Below are 13,269 nucleotides of genomic sequence, written 5' to 3'. Positions count from 1 at the left end.
TTGTGAGTCCAAAGATATTTTTGCACCATCTGATCTGATATTTTTGACCATCTATTATTGGAAACATCCAAGCTGGATTTTTGCCTGGGTTTTTCCTGTAACTATTAGCTTTGCTGTATATTTCACTCCATAATCCATCCCTTCCCAATCCCAAAGTGTTCGTTAGGATTAAGCAATTAATTAAAACAAAACTGGTTCAGAAACATGTGAAGATAATAAACCCAAAGGTAAATACATTAAGTCTATAGACTTCAGCAATGCAACACTAGTTACAATTTTGGGGAATTGTAGTCCAGTAAGATCTGGAGGGCCACAGGTTTTTCATTTTTGTGTTGTAAGAGTACATTTATTATTTAATAGGAAAGTGAACACAAGAACAAGGGGGCACAATCTGAGGTTAGTTGGAGGAAAGGTCAGAAGCAACATGAGAAAATATTATTTAATGAAAGAGTAGTAGATCCTTGGAACAAACTTCCAGCAGACGTGGTTGGTAAATCACAGTAACTGAATTTAAACATGCCTGGGATAAACATATATCCATCCTAAGATAAAATACAGGAAGAGTATAAGGGCAGACTAGATGGACCATGAGGTATTTTTCTGCCGTCAATCTTCTATGTTTCTATGTTTGTCAAAGCGATAAACTTTGTTCAACGTTGGGAAACAGAATCTGAACTCCAAATACGAACTGAATAATCAAATTATCGCAGATACCCCCCGCTCGGTTAAAGACCTCGGTATACTAATAACAAAAGATTTAAGTGCCAAAGACCACTGCAACAACATAGCCAAGAAGGCTTCAAGAGTTGTAAACCTAATCCTACGTAGCTTCTGCTCTGGCAATCTCTCACTACTTACCAGAGTTTACAAAACTTTTGCCAGACCCATCCTCGAATACAGCTCATCTATTTGGAACCCATATCGCATCTCAGACATTAACACCCTTGAAAATGTCCAAAGATACTTCACCAGAAGAGCCCTTCACTCCTCCACTCGAAATAGAATACCCTACGCGACCAGACTTTCAATCCTGGGCCTAGAAAGCTTAGAATTATGATGCCTTAAACATGATTTACCCTGCCTGTTGGCGACTACTTCAGCATCAACCACAACAACACAAGAGCACACAACAGATTTAAACTTAATATTAACTGCTCCAAACATGACTCTAAAAAATATGACTTCAGTAACCGAGTTGTTGAAGCGTGGAACTAATTACTGGACTCCATAGTGTCATCCCCAAACCCCCAACACTTTACTCTTAGATTATCCATGGTTGACCTCTCCAGATTCCTAAGAGGTCAGTAAGGGGCGAGTACAAGTGCACTAGAGTGCCTTCCGTCCCCTGTCCTATTGCTCTCCTATATCTCCCATACCTTTCTTCTATTCCTATATCTCTTCTTCTATTCTTTCATTGATATGTTCTATTCCTATAACTTCTCTTCTGTTCTATTTTAGATATATTTTACTATGAGTATCTCCTCTATAACCTTCATAATGTATTTTACTATATGTATACCCACTAAAACCCTCATTGTCTATTGGACAAAATCAATCAATTAATCAATGTTCTAAACAACAAATAACAACATCATAAATTTGAACTTGGATCTTCATTTCAAGTGTGCTGAGCTGGCATCATATGACAATGTCAACTTGTGATTTGGTTGGGTATTTTTGCCCTGGTGCTTCATTTGAAATCCAAACTGAGCTTCAGGCCTTCTTTGTAATTAAACTTGGCCACAAGAACATAAGGAGCTTTGAAGTTAATGCCTTGGCAAACCCAAGTGGTTTAGCTTTATATCACTGTTAACACTAGCATGACAAAGACAGCCTGGCAGAGGATCCTGAAAGGGAATCAGGCCTTGGGTTTGTGCGCATTGGCAACCCTTGCCCAACTTATAAAATTCGTCAAAATAAGCTTTGAAACTATGGGGAAACTCCACTGCAAGTTATATTGAGGAAACAACCACACTTTTACCTAAACTAAGAGATTAATATTTGCTCTGGTCCGGCTAAAGCCTCTGTTAATTGGAATAAAGGCTTGCTGAATGCAGAGATTTATAAAACAAAAACATCATCTTTATTTCTCTCTCTTCTGTTACAAACGGCTTCATCGGCAGGCAGGCGCTTTTATCTCAGTCTTTATTTATTTATTTATTTATTGGATTTGTATGCCGCCCCTCTCTGGAGACTTGGGGTGGCTAACAGCAATAACAAGACAGTGTACAATAATAATCCAATACTAAAAACGATTAAAAACCCATTAATATAAAAACCAACATACATACAGACATACCATGCATGAAATTGTAAAGGCCTAGGGGAAAAGAGGATCTCAATTCCCCCATGCCTGGCGGCAGAGGTGGGTTTTAAGTAGCTTACGAAAGGCAAGGAGGGTGGGGGCAATTCTAATTTCTGGGGGGAGTTGGTTCCAGAGGGCCGGGGCCGCCACAGAGAAGGCTCTTCCCCTGGGTCCCGCCAAGCAGCATTGTTTAGTTGACGGGACCGGGAGGAGACCCACGCTGTGGGACCTAACTGGTTGCTGGGATTCGTGCAGCAGAATTTATCTTTAGTAGCTAAATCAACATAAAGCATTCTCCAAGCATTCCTCCCTTCATCTTAAGATTTATGGCTAGGCAGCATTAGCCCAGGGTAATAAAATCTGCAGTTAAAAACCACATAACCACTTGTCCAGTCAGTGAAGCAGTGGAAGTGATGTGCCGGTGTCTGGAGGCTGTTGGGGTCTGGATGGGTGTCAACAGACTCAAACTCAACCCGGATAAGACGGAGTGGCTGTGGGTTCTGCCTCCCAAGGACAATTCCATCTGTCTGTCCATCACCCTGGGAGGGGAACTATTGACCCCCTCAGAGAGGGTCCGCAACTTGGGCATCCTCCTCGATCCACAGCTTACATTAGAGAACCATCTTTCAGCTGTGGTGAGGGGGACGTTTGCCCAGGTTCGCCAGTTGCGACCCTATCTGGACCGGGACTCACTGCTCACAGTCACTCATGCCCTCATCACCTCAAGGCTCGACTACTGCAACGCTCTCTACATGGGGCTACCTTTGAAAAGTGTTCGGAAACTTCAGATCGTGCAGAATGCAGCTGCAAGAGCAATCATGGTTTTCCCCAAATATGCCCATGTTACACCAACACTCCGCAGTCTGCATTGGCTGCTGATCAGTTTCCGGTCACAATTCAAAGTGTTGGTTTTGACCTATAAAGCCCTTCATGGCATTGGACCAGAATATCTGCAGGACCGCCTTCTGCCACACGAATCCCAGCGACCAGTTAGGTCCCACAGAGTTGGTCTTCTCCGGGTCCCGTCGACTAAACAATGTCGTCTGGCGGGACCCAGGGGAAGAGCCTTCTTTGTAGCGGCCCCGACCCTCTGGAACCAACTCCCCCCAGAGATTAGGATTGCCCCCACCCTCCTTGCCTTTCGTAAGCTCCTGAAAACCCACCTCTGTCGTCAGGCATGGGGGAATTGAAATTTTCCCTTCTCCCTAAGCTTATAGAATTTATACATGGTATGTTTGTATGTATGATTGGTTCTTTAAATTGGGGTTTTTGAGATTATTTTTAATATTAGATTTGTTTACATTGTCTTTTTATACTGTTGTTAGCCGCCCCGAGTCTTCGGAGAGGGGCGGCATACAAATCTGATAAATAGATAGATAGATAGATAGATAGATAGATAGATAGATAGATAGATAGATAGATAAATAGATAAATAGATAAATAGATAAATAGATAAATAGATAAATAAATAGATAAATAAATAGATAAATAAATAAATAAAACAAAGCTTACTTCAGAGCCGCGGAGAGGCACCTCCATATGGATTTATAGCAGAATTGAAAACTCCATCCTTCTTCTCCACTGACACCCAGACATGACGAATTAATTACTTAATTAATTAACCTGTTCCTCTCCTTCATATTTCTTCCCTGACCCTTGTTCTCTTCATCTCTGTAATCACCTGAAATGTTCTAAGCCACCCCAAGTCTTTGGAGAGGGGTGACGTATACATCCAATTAATAAAATAAAATAAAAATAAATTATAGTAATAATTTGTTTCTGGAACTCTGCACCTTGATATGGCCCAAGGGCAATCAATCCATGTAAATGGTACAGGAAAATTAATATAGAATAGAATTTTATTGGCCAAGTGTGATTGGACACACAAGGAATTTGTCTTGGTGCAGATGCTCCCAGTGTGCATAAAAGAAAAAGAGACATTTGTCAAGAATCATGTGCTACAACACTTAATGATTGTCATAGGGATCAAATAAGCAACGAAGAGACAATCAATATTAATAAAAATCTTAGGATACAAGCAACAAGTGACAGTCACACAGTCCTAAGTGGGAGGAAAAGGATGATAGGAATGATGAGAAAAACTAGTAGAAATAGAAGTGCAGACTTAGTAAAATGTCTGACAATGTTGAGGGAATTATTTGTTTAGCAGAGTGATGGCGTTCGGGGAAAACTGTTCTTGTGTCTAGTTGTCTTGGTATGTGACAATTCTGTCTCTTTTGTGTCACATGCCTTCTAGATAAAAGGGATGGAGGTTAGTTTGGGTTTCTTTTTTCTTGCATCTATGAAGGAGGAGTAAACCAGGGCTGTGAATCCTTGAGGACTGGCTACTTGAATGGCTTATTAGTCTGAGAACTAGCTCTGGAACGTAACAATAGAAAGAAATCATTCTTGCTCTCCATTTTATATCTAGTTCAGAGAAGAACACCCAAGATGAAAATGCTTAGGAAAGATCCTATTATAAAAATTCTTTTTATTCCAACTGGACACTAAATCCCAAAGGAAAAAAAAGAAAGAAAGTCATATTTTTGGCATTCATTGCAACTGGTTTCCTTTATCCTGGGCTCGCTATAAAAGCAGGAATCTATTTTTAGAAAGACAATATTTTTAGAAATATTTTATAGAGCGGGCTCTGTAATGAGTATAACTAGAGGTTACTGTGAAGGCTTTGGCAGGTCATGACTTTCCCAAATGGATTTTGTAGACAGGGTAGACCATGTAAGATCAACTTTTGCAGACAGGGTAGACCATGTAAGATCGAGATATTTTAAAGTGAGTTTCTTCCAAGAGAAACCAAGGCTGAAGCGGGCAATCCTGAAATGACACTGGAGTACTGGATTGTCTTCCAGATAGCCAAATCTAGGTGTGAGAGATTGACTTCCAACACTCTTCCCTACAAATGGTAACCATCTCCTTAGAATAACAGAGTTGGAAGGGACCTTGGAGGTCTTCTAGTCCAACCCTCTGCTTAGACAGGAAACCCTACACTACTTCAGACTTTATGTGTTTTTAAATTGTAGTTTTTATTACCCTGAGCTAACGCTGCCTAGCCATAAATCGTAGAATGACTTGTGGAATGCTTTGGTGATTCTGATGTTTCCTTGACTGCTAAAGACTGAGACAAGAGAGCCTGCGTGCTGGGATGACGCAGTTTGTAACAGAAGGAAGAAAAATAAAGATGATGTTTTGTTTTTACAAATCTCTGCATTTAGCAAGCCTTTATTCCAATTAACAGTGACCTTAGCCGGAGACCAGAACAGGGCTGGTCTGTGGGCACTGCCATCTTTTTTGGAGGGATGTGTGTGCTATTTTTTAGTTTTCTTCACAGCTGCCATTTTGTTTGCAGCTCGGGAGAAAGCGAACCAATGATAGGGTAAGTTGGAACCCACCCCTGTAGTGCATGTTAATAGTTTTGGATTGATCCTGAACCACAATCTCAGACATCGACGTGCTTCTCCCAAGCTGTTCAGTCAAGTGTCAGACCACCAAAGAATGCTGATGAAAGTTACACTGAATATAGGTGGCCATTGTGTTTGAGTCCTAGAATAGTGTTGAAGAAGACAGTTGGAGAAGATGGCATTTTTCCAAGGAGTCAGAAAAAACCAAAGTCCTCTTGCGGTCAAATGTATTTTTTTTCAAGATCAGTGACTACTAACATTTGGTATCCTAACCAAAACCACCTAGAACATTCAAACTCTGCAATTTAAAAGAACACTATTGCTCAACTTATGCTAAATGTTACACATTTTTTTCTGCGGACTTTCCCCTTGTAATTAATGACATTATTAATAAGGTAAATTTTGCAAACACTGGGGCTTCACGCTGCCTGGTTGCTTTGTTCTGTTGAATAAGACCTTTTAAAATTTAAATTTCTCTAATTTTTGTGGTGTTACACGTTTAGCAAAGTGCAAGGGGTTTTTTGTTTGTTTTCTGCTCTGAGAGACTAATGTTTCTGAAGAATAAGAGACAAGGCTGAAGAACTTAGCTGAAGAGAGATTGTTTAATTGTCCCTTGGATTGCCAGTATTTTAAATATTTTTTCAAAATATACCCTAGGCTATGAATAAAAAAGAACCTGTAACAAAGCTAATGATTAAGGACATTTATTTTATGCTTTTGGAATCTATAAATGACATTTCTGAGTTTATTGCATACCCCTAATCTACTAAAATAAATCAAATTAGGAAGTAAATTTAATCTGGCGTAATTTGTTGATAACAAGGTTATGATTTCAAACCTGGTGCTTGATCATTCTGTCCAAGGCTTTGCTAACAGTCTGTAGTTTCTTGGGTTCTCCTTCTTCCCTTTTGAGAAGAAGGCGACAATAAATACTAACTAATTCTAAATAAAATAAAAAAGACATAAAGCAGAGGTTGAAGCATCTTGGGGATCATTTTTCATCAAAAAGGAAATATTTCTTTACCCAAGATATAATTCACAAAGGGAAGTGGAACTGATGATTGATAGTTTGGAATGATGCTTCGGAAATGGGAAGTTTTATTTTAATGGAGAAGTTTATGACCGAATACATGAAACACTGAAGTTTTGAATCACTATGCTGCTGACTTCTACTTTCTGGGCAAAAACAAAGACCTGGGCAGTTTTATATATAAACATATAACATTGCAATATATGGATTGGATGTTCAGTAATAGTAAGGGGAATTGTATCTCTTTGAGGCGAGGAGAGGCCAGGCACCCTAACCCAAACCCTTGACATGAGTGATGTCAAGTTGGCCACCTTTTGTTCTGTCTGGGTTCCCCCAGACCTCAACACCAACTGGAAAAAACAGCCAGACACTCTGGTAAAAGCCAAAAGTATTTTATAACTGGAAAAAATAAGCACAGAGGAAAACCTGTTCTTCCCAACAGACAGGCTATAATACGTTACAGCAGGGTCCTGATGTCCAGACAATACAGCAAGCTTCTTGCTGGCACCCCCCCCCCCACAAGGTTTCAATAGTCAAAGGCACAAACCAGGATTCCAAGACGCCAAAGTTCACAGCCAGGTCCCACGACTCTCAAAGATAAAACTCCACAAGCCAGGAAGGGTGGGTCTGCCTTTTAGCCTTTCCCAAGAGCACCACACCCAAACCCAGCTGTTGCCACTTTAATGCTGAAAGTACTTAGCCAATTGATTCCGTCTCTGAGTAGCTCTTCTTTGTCGCAGATCAATTATGGCTTGTGCATTTTCCTCTAAGGAATCCAGGCTGCTTGCTGGGGAGAGCTCCCCCTGGTGGGACTCTGGCTGTCCTCCCTCTTCTTCAGCCTGGGATTCCTCCTCCTCGTCTGTCTGCACCTCCTGTTCCTCAGCCTCTCCCTCTGAGCTGGAAACCGACAGAAGATCAGCCGTTCCCGGAGGGGCCTCAGACGGAACCACAACACCTTTAAGCCAGTCACATGACCTTTAACCCCCACCCCCAGTCACCTGATCGTTATTTTATTATAAGGGTTTTAAATTGTATTTTTCAAAACTTGGATTTGTATGCTGCTTATGTTGTTGTGAGCCGCCCCGATTCCTCGGAGAGGGGCGGCATACAAATCTAATAAATTATTATTATTATTATTGTTGTTGTTGCTGCTGCTGCTGCTGTTGCTGTTGTTGTTATTTATTATTTATTTATTTATTCATTTATTAAATTTGTATGCCGCCCCTCTCCGTAGACTCGGGGCAGCTCACAACAGTAATAGAAAACAATATATAATACAAATCTAATAACTAAAATTAAAAACCCATAATTTAAAAAACATGCACACAACATACCATACGTAAACAGTATAGGCCTGGGGAAGATATCTCAGTTCCCCCATGCCTGACAGCAGACGTGGGTTTTAAGGAGTTTACGAAAGGCAAGGAGGGTGGGGGCAGTTCTAATCTCAGGGGGAAGCTGGTTCCAGAGTGCTGGGGCCGCCACAGAGAAGGCTCTTCCCCTGAGGCCCACCAAACGACATTGTTTAGTCGACGGAGAAGGCATTGTTGTTGTTATTGTTATTATTATCAGGAAATCTGACATTTTTGCGGCCTAACAGACAGGAAGCAGCAGGTGAAGCTAAGAAAAATCACATCAGATACATGTACAATTAGCACAGGTGCCCCCCAGGGCTGTGTACTCTCACCACTTCTCTTCTCTCTATACACTAATGACTGCATCTCAAACGATCCATCTGTTAAACTACTGAAGTTTGCAGATGATACAACAGTGATCGGACTCATTCGAGACAATGATGAATCCGCATACAGACGGGAAGTTGAACAACTATCCTTGTGGTGTGACCAGAACAATCTAGAACTGAACACACTCAAAACTGTAGAAATGGTGGTAGACTTTAAGAGAAACTCTTCCACCCTTCCACCTCTCACAATACTAGACAACACAGTATCAACAGTAGAGACCTTCAAATTTCTAGGTTCTATCATATCTCAAGACCTAAAATGGTCACCTAACATCAAAAACATCATCAAAAAAGCACAACAAAGAATGTTCTTTCTGCGCCAGCTCAGGAAGCTCAAACTGCCCAAGGAGCTGCTGATACAGTTCTACAGAGGAATCACTGAGTCTGTCATCTGCACCTCTATCACTGTCTGGTTTGGTTCTGCAACCCAACAGGACCGACACAGACTTCAGAGGAGAATCAGAACTGCAGAAAAAACATTGGCTGCCAACCTGCCTTCCATTGAGGACCTGTAGACTGCATGAGTCAAAAAGAGGGCTGGAAAATATTGACTGACCCCTCACATCCTGGACACAAATTGTTTCAACTCCTACCCTCAAAACGTCGCTACAGAGCCCTGCACACCAAGACAACTAGACACAAGAACAGTTTTTCCCCGAACGCCATCACTCTGCTAAACAAATAATTCCCTCAACACTGTCAGACTTTCTACTAAATCTGCACTTCTATTCTACTAGTTTTTCTCATCATTCCTATCACCCATTTCCTCCCATGTTGACTGTATGACTGTAACTTGTTGCTTATATCCTAAGATTTTTATTAATATTGCTTTTTCATTGCTTATTTGACCCATATGACAATCATTAAGTGTTGTACCACATGATTCTTGACAAATGTATATTTTATTTTATGTACGCTGAGAGCATCTGCACCAAGACAAATTCCTTGTGTGTCCAATCATACTTGGCCAATAAAAATTCTATTCTATTCTATTCTATTAAGTTTTCTTTGGGGATGTATACGGTATGAAATGCATTAGCCACAAAAAAACCAAGTATGAAATATGCAATAAACTGCCAGTTGAAGAATAATTACACACATTTATGTCTTTGTCGTCACTTATGTTTATTCGAAGAACCCCAAGTAAGACAAATACAGGGTAAAATGACCTTTCGAGAACAAAGTCAACTGTAACCCACCTTCAGATGAATTGTCCCTCAGACATTTCACTTGCTTTTCTTTGCAGTGTTACAGCAAAATGAACATTCCTTCTGTACTCGTTGCCTAGTCTACCCCTCTCCCCCAGGAGAAATGTACACACATACACACACACAAAACTAATGATCCCAATATTGAGTTCAATTCAAACCCAGACCATCATTATAGAGTTCAGCATCCAAACCCATTCATCTCCAGCGCAACCCTTCAATTAAGTGGAACGACCCAAAACCTTGGGCACTAAAACAGCTCTTTATGTTTGAAAGTGACATCTGTGACTAGGGAAATGGTTGAAGTTTGGAGATTTTTCTGGTCAGAGTCCACTTGCTGACATCATGCAAGGAAAACGCTGATTGGCTGGTGGAGGGTAAAAATAGTGTACGTATCCCAGTAGGTTGTCCAAGAACAAACAGATGCTCTGTTAAATCTCTGTCCCCTGACTCCTTGGAGACGGCTGTCCATCCTGCAGGACTGCAGCTTGGTAAGTGACGGGCAGTTATGTTAGTTCTTTGCAAGCAATGAGGTTTCTGACATGGCTCAATCCATGCCATTCTCAAATTTTGAACTTCTGTTTTTAAGATTATATTTTGCTTTGCAGATACGGATTCCTCATGCACTTTATTTATTTATTTATTTATTAATTTATTTTTATTAATTTATTTATTTGTCAAACAAGTATAGTACTATAGTACACTATAGTACACTATAGTATTATAGTACACATTAACATAACCTAACATAACCTAAGTAGAACATAGTAATAGAAAGGATGATAAGACAGTAGGACATGGACATTAGGCACATAAGTGCACTTATAAGGTTGAAGATTTTGGGGTTGGGGGAAGCAACAACAGAGTCAGGTCATGAGTTCCAGGCGGTGACCACTCTATTGCTGAAATTGTATTTTCTGCAGTCAAGTTTGGAGCGATTTACATTCAGTTTATAACTATTACATGCTCTTGTGTTGTTGTTGTTAAAGGTGAAGTAGTCACTGACAGGGAGTACATTATGATGTATGATTTTATGAACAACAGTTAAATCAGTTCGGAAGCAAAGATAAATCACTTTGCTTCCGTGATTTAAATCAGTGATATATTGTGCCACTTATATTTTGCGTGCTTTATTTCTGCCAGGTTAATAAGGCTGGGATTTTACGCTGTACTAACTTATAACAGGGGGGGGCAGTATAGTTTCCTTCTCTTAAAACTGCTTAAATGAATTTAATTTAAAATGATTTCTAGCAAGAATTAGTAATCGAGTTGTTGAAGCGTGGAACTCATTACCGGACTCTGTAGTGTCATCCCCTAACCCCCAACATTTTACCCTTAGACTATCCATGGTTGACCTCTCCAGATTCCTAAGAGGTCAGTAAGGGGCGTCCATAAGCGCACTAGAGTGCCTTCCATCCCCTGTCCTATAGTCTCTCCTATATCTCATATATCTTCTCTACTATATCCTCTATACCTTCATTGTGTATTATTGTGTATTGGACAAAATAAATAAATAAAAATAAATAAATAAGAATTGGGGAGAGGGCATGGTGATGGGAAGCCAAGAGGCAAAGAGATTCTTTTAGAGAGTCAACATTATTATAATAAAGAAATTTGGTGTTTAGTCAATGCACTCTTCTTATGGAACTTCTCCTGCATTAACTGTATTATTGTTATTTTAGATTCTAACTATTAGATTTGTCATTATATATTGTTTTTATCATTGCTGTAAGCCACCCCGAGTCTACGGAGAGGGGCGGCATACAAACCTAATAAATAATAATAATAATAATAATAATAATAATAATAATAATAATAATAATAATAATTAACGAAGTCCCAAAGATGAGGCAAGTTGTAGCCTTCTAAAAATTACTAAACTTCAACGTTCATCAGTTGTCACAGTCCGTGATCATAGGAATTATGGTACTATCCATCTGGAGGGCCAAATTTGGCCTCCCCATCTTTGATGAATAAACTCCTAAACATAATTCTCTATAATGCAGATAGAGATGAACCCAATACATTTCATAGTCCACAAAATTGCTGTTCGAATGTTCCTTGGTCATGAAATTATTAAAGGGCCTAAGCAAGATCATTTGTCTACTACCCAAAAATAATGCACATAACATGGAATTTGTAGCTTAGTATTCGTGTTGTAGAAGCGAAAGTATAAATATGGGTGTCACCAATTAAATATATTGTTATGTTAGGCTTTGGGATATTTGCTAGAAAGGTTGAATATATGTAAAACTAATCCTTATATTTACTTATACAGGTTCATAATCCTTTATAGACTAAGCTTCACTGAATTTTATTTCTTTCAGTTGGTGGTTTAAATACAAATTGTAACAAAGCACATTAGGTCTGGATTAGCTTGGCACTCTTTTAACAAGGTTTATTCCACTTACTGATACTTTCAATTAAATAATGCTGTCATCTTCTGTCGGCTTTCCAAAATTGGAAGTTTGTTTTAATGCATGTGTATATCCAAAACGCCAGAAGAGACGTCTAGGGAAGCGATGGAGGAAGAGTAAGTCCAAATCCGATCGAACACTTGTAAGAGCTCATATTAAGACTTACAAAGTGGCGCTCAAGGCGGAAAGATGTGCGTATCATGCCGCCTTGATTGCATCAGCGGAATCCCGCCTGGCCGCTCTGTTTAGGGTGACCCGCTCCCTCCTTAACCAGGGGGGAGTTGGGGAGCCCTTGCAGAGTAATGCCGAGGATTTTAACACGTTTTTCACTGATAAAATTGCTCGGATCCGGGCAGACCTTGACTCCAATTGGGAACCAGAGTCGCCTGACAACGAGTCAGTCGAGGTGACTGGGGCCCGTACTTGTCCATCTGTCTGGGAAGAATTTGATCTGGTGACACCTGATGAAGTGGACAAGGCCATTGGAGCTGTGAGTTCCGCCACCTGTTTGCTGGATCCGTGTCCCTCCTGGCTGGTTTCGGCCAGCAGGGAGGTGACACGGAGCTGGGTCCAGGAGATTGTCAACGCTTCTCTGGGGAGGGGGTCTTTCCCGGCTCCCTACAGGGTGGCATGCCTGGGATAAACATATATCCATTGTAAGATAAAATACAGGAAATAGTATAAGGGCAGACTAGATGGACCCGGATGTCTTTTTCTGCCGTCAGTCTTCTATGTTTCTATATTTCTATATAAAACTCAGGAAGGCCAGCATACGTAATACTCCAGCCTATTATTTTCCCTACAACAACCCTGTGAGGTGGATTGGGCCAAGAGAGAGTGCCAAATGTATAACCACAACTCTCAGTTTCCTGGTTTCTAGGCTAACATCTTAACCACTATGCCAAGCTCACCCTCACTTAAATATAAGTATAGAATGGCCAATATTAAAAAATATTTCCCTCTTATTAATTGAAGGTCTGCATAATTTACTCATGAAATCAATCAATCATTTGTCAAGATCCTACAAGGAGACCAAATAGATACATTTCTGGTATTATATGAACAGAATTGTAGGAATTGTCGATCTTTAATATCTTCCAATTTTCTTTATCTTCCTATTTGGAAATATATTTTATTTTCCTTCCTTTC

Source organism: Erythrolamprus reginae, chromosome 7, assembly GCF_031021105.1.
Source record: "Erythrolamprus reginae isolate rEryReg1 chromosome 7, rEryReg1.hap1, whole genome shotgun sequence".
Lineage (NCBI taxonomy): Eukaryota > Metazoa > Chordata > Lepidosauria > Squamata > Dipsadidae > Erythrolamprus > Erythrolamprus reginae.
The sequence above is the reverse complement of the archived record's forward strand: the minus strand, read 5'-3'. Positions refer to the sequence as shown.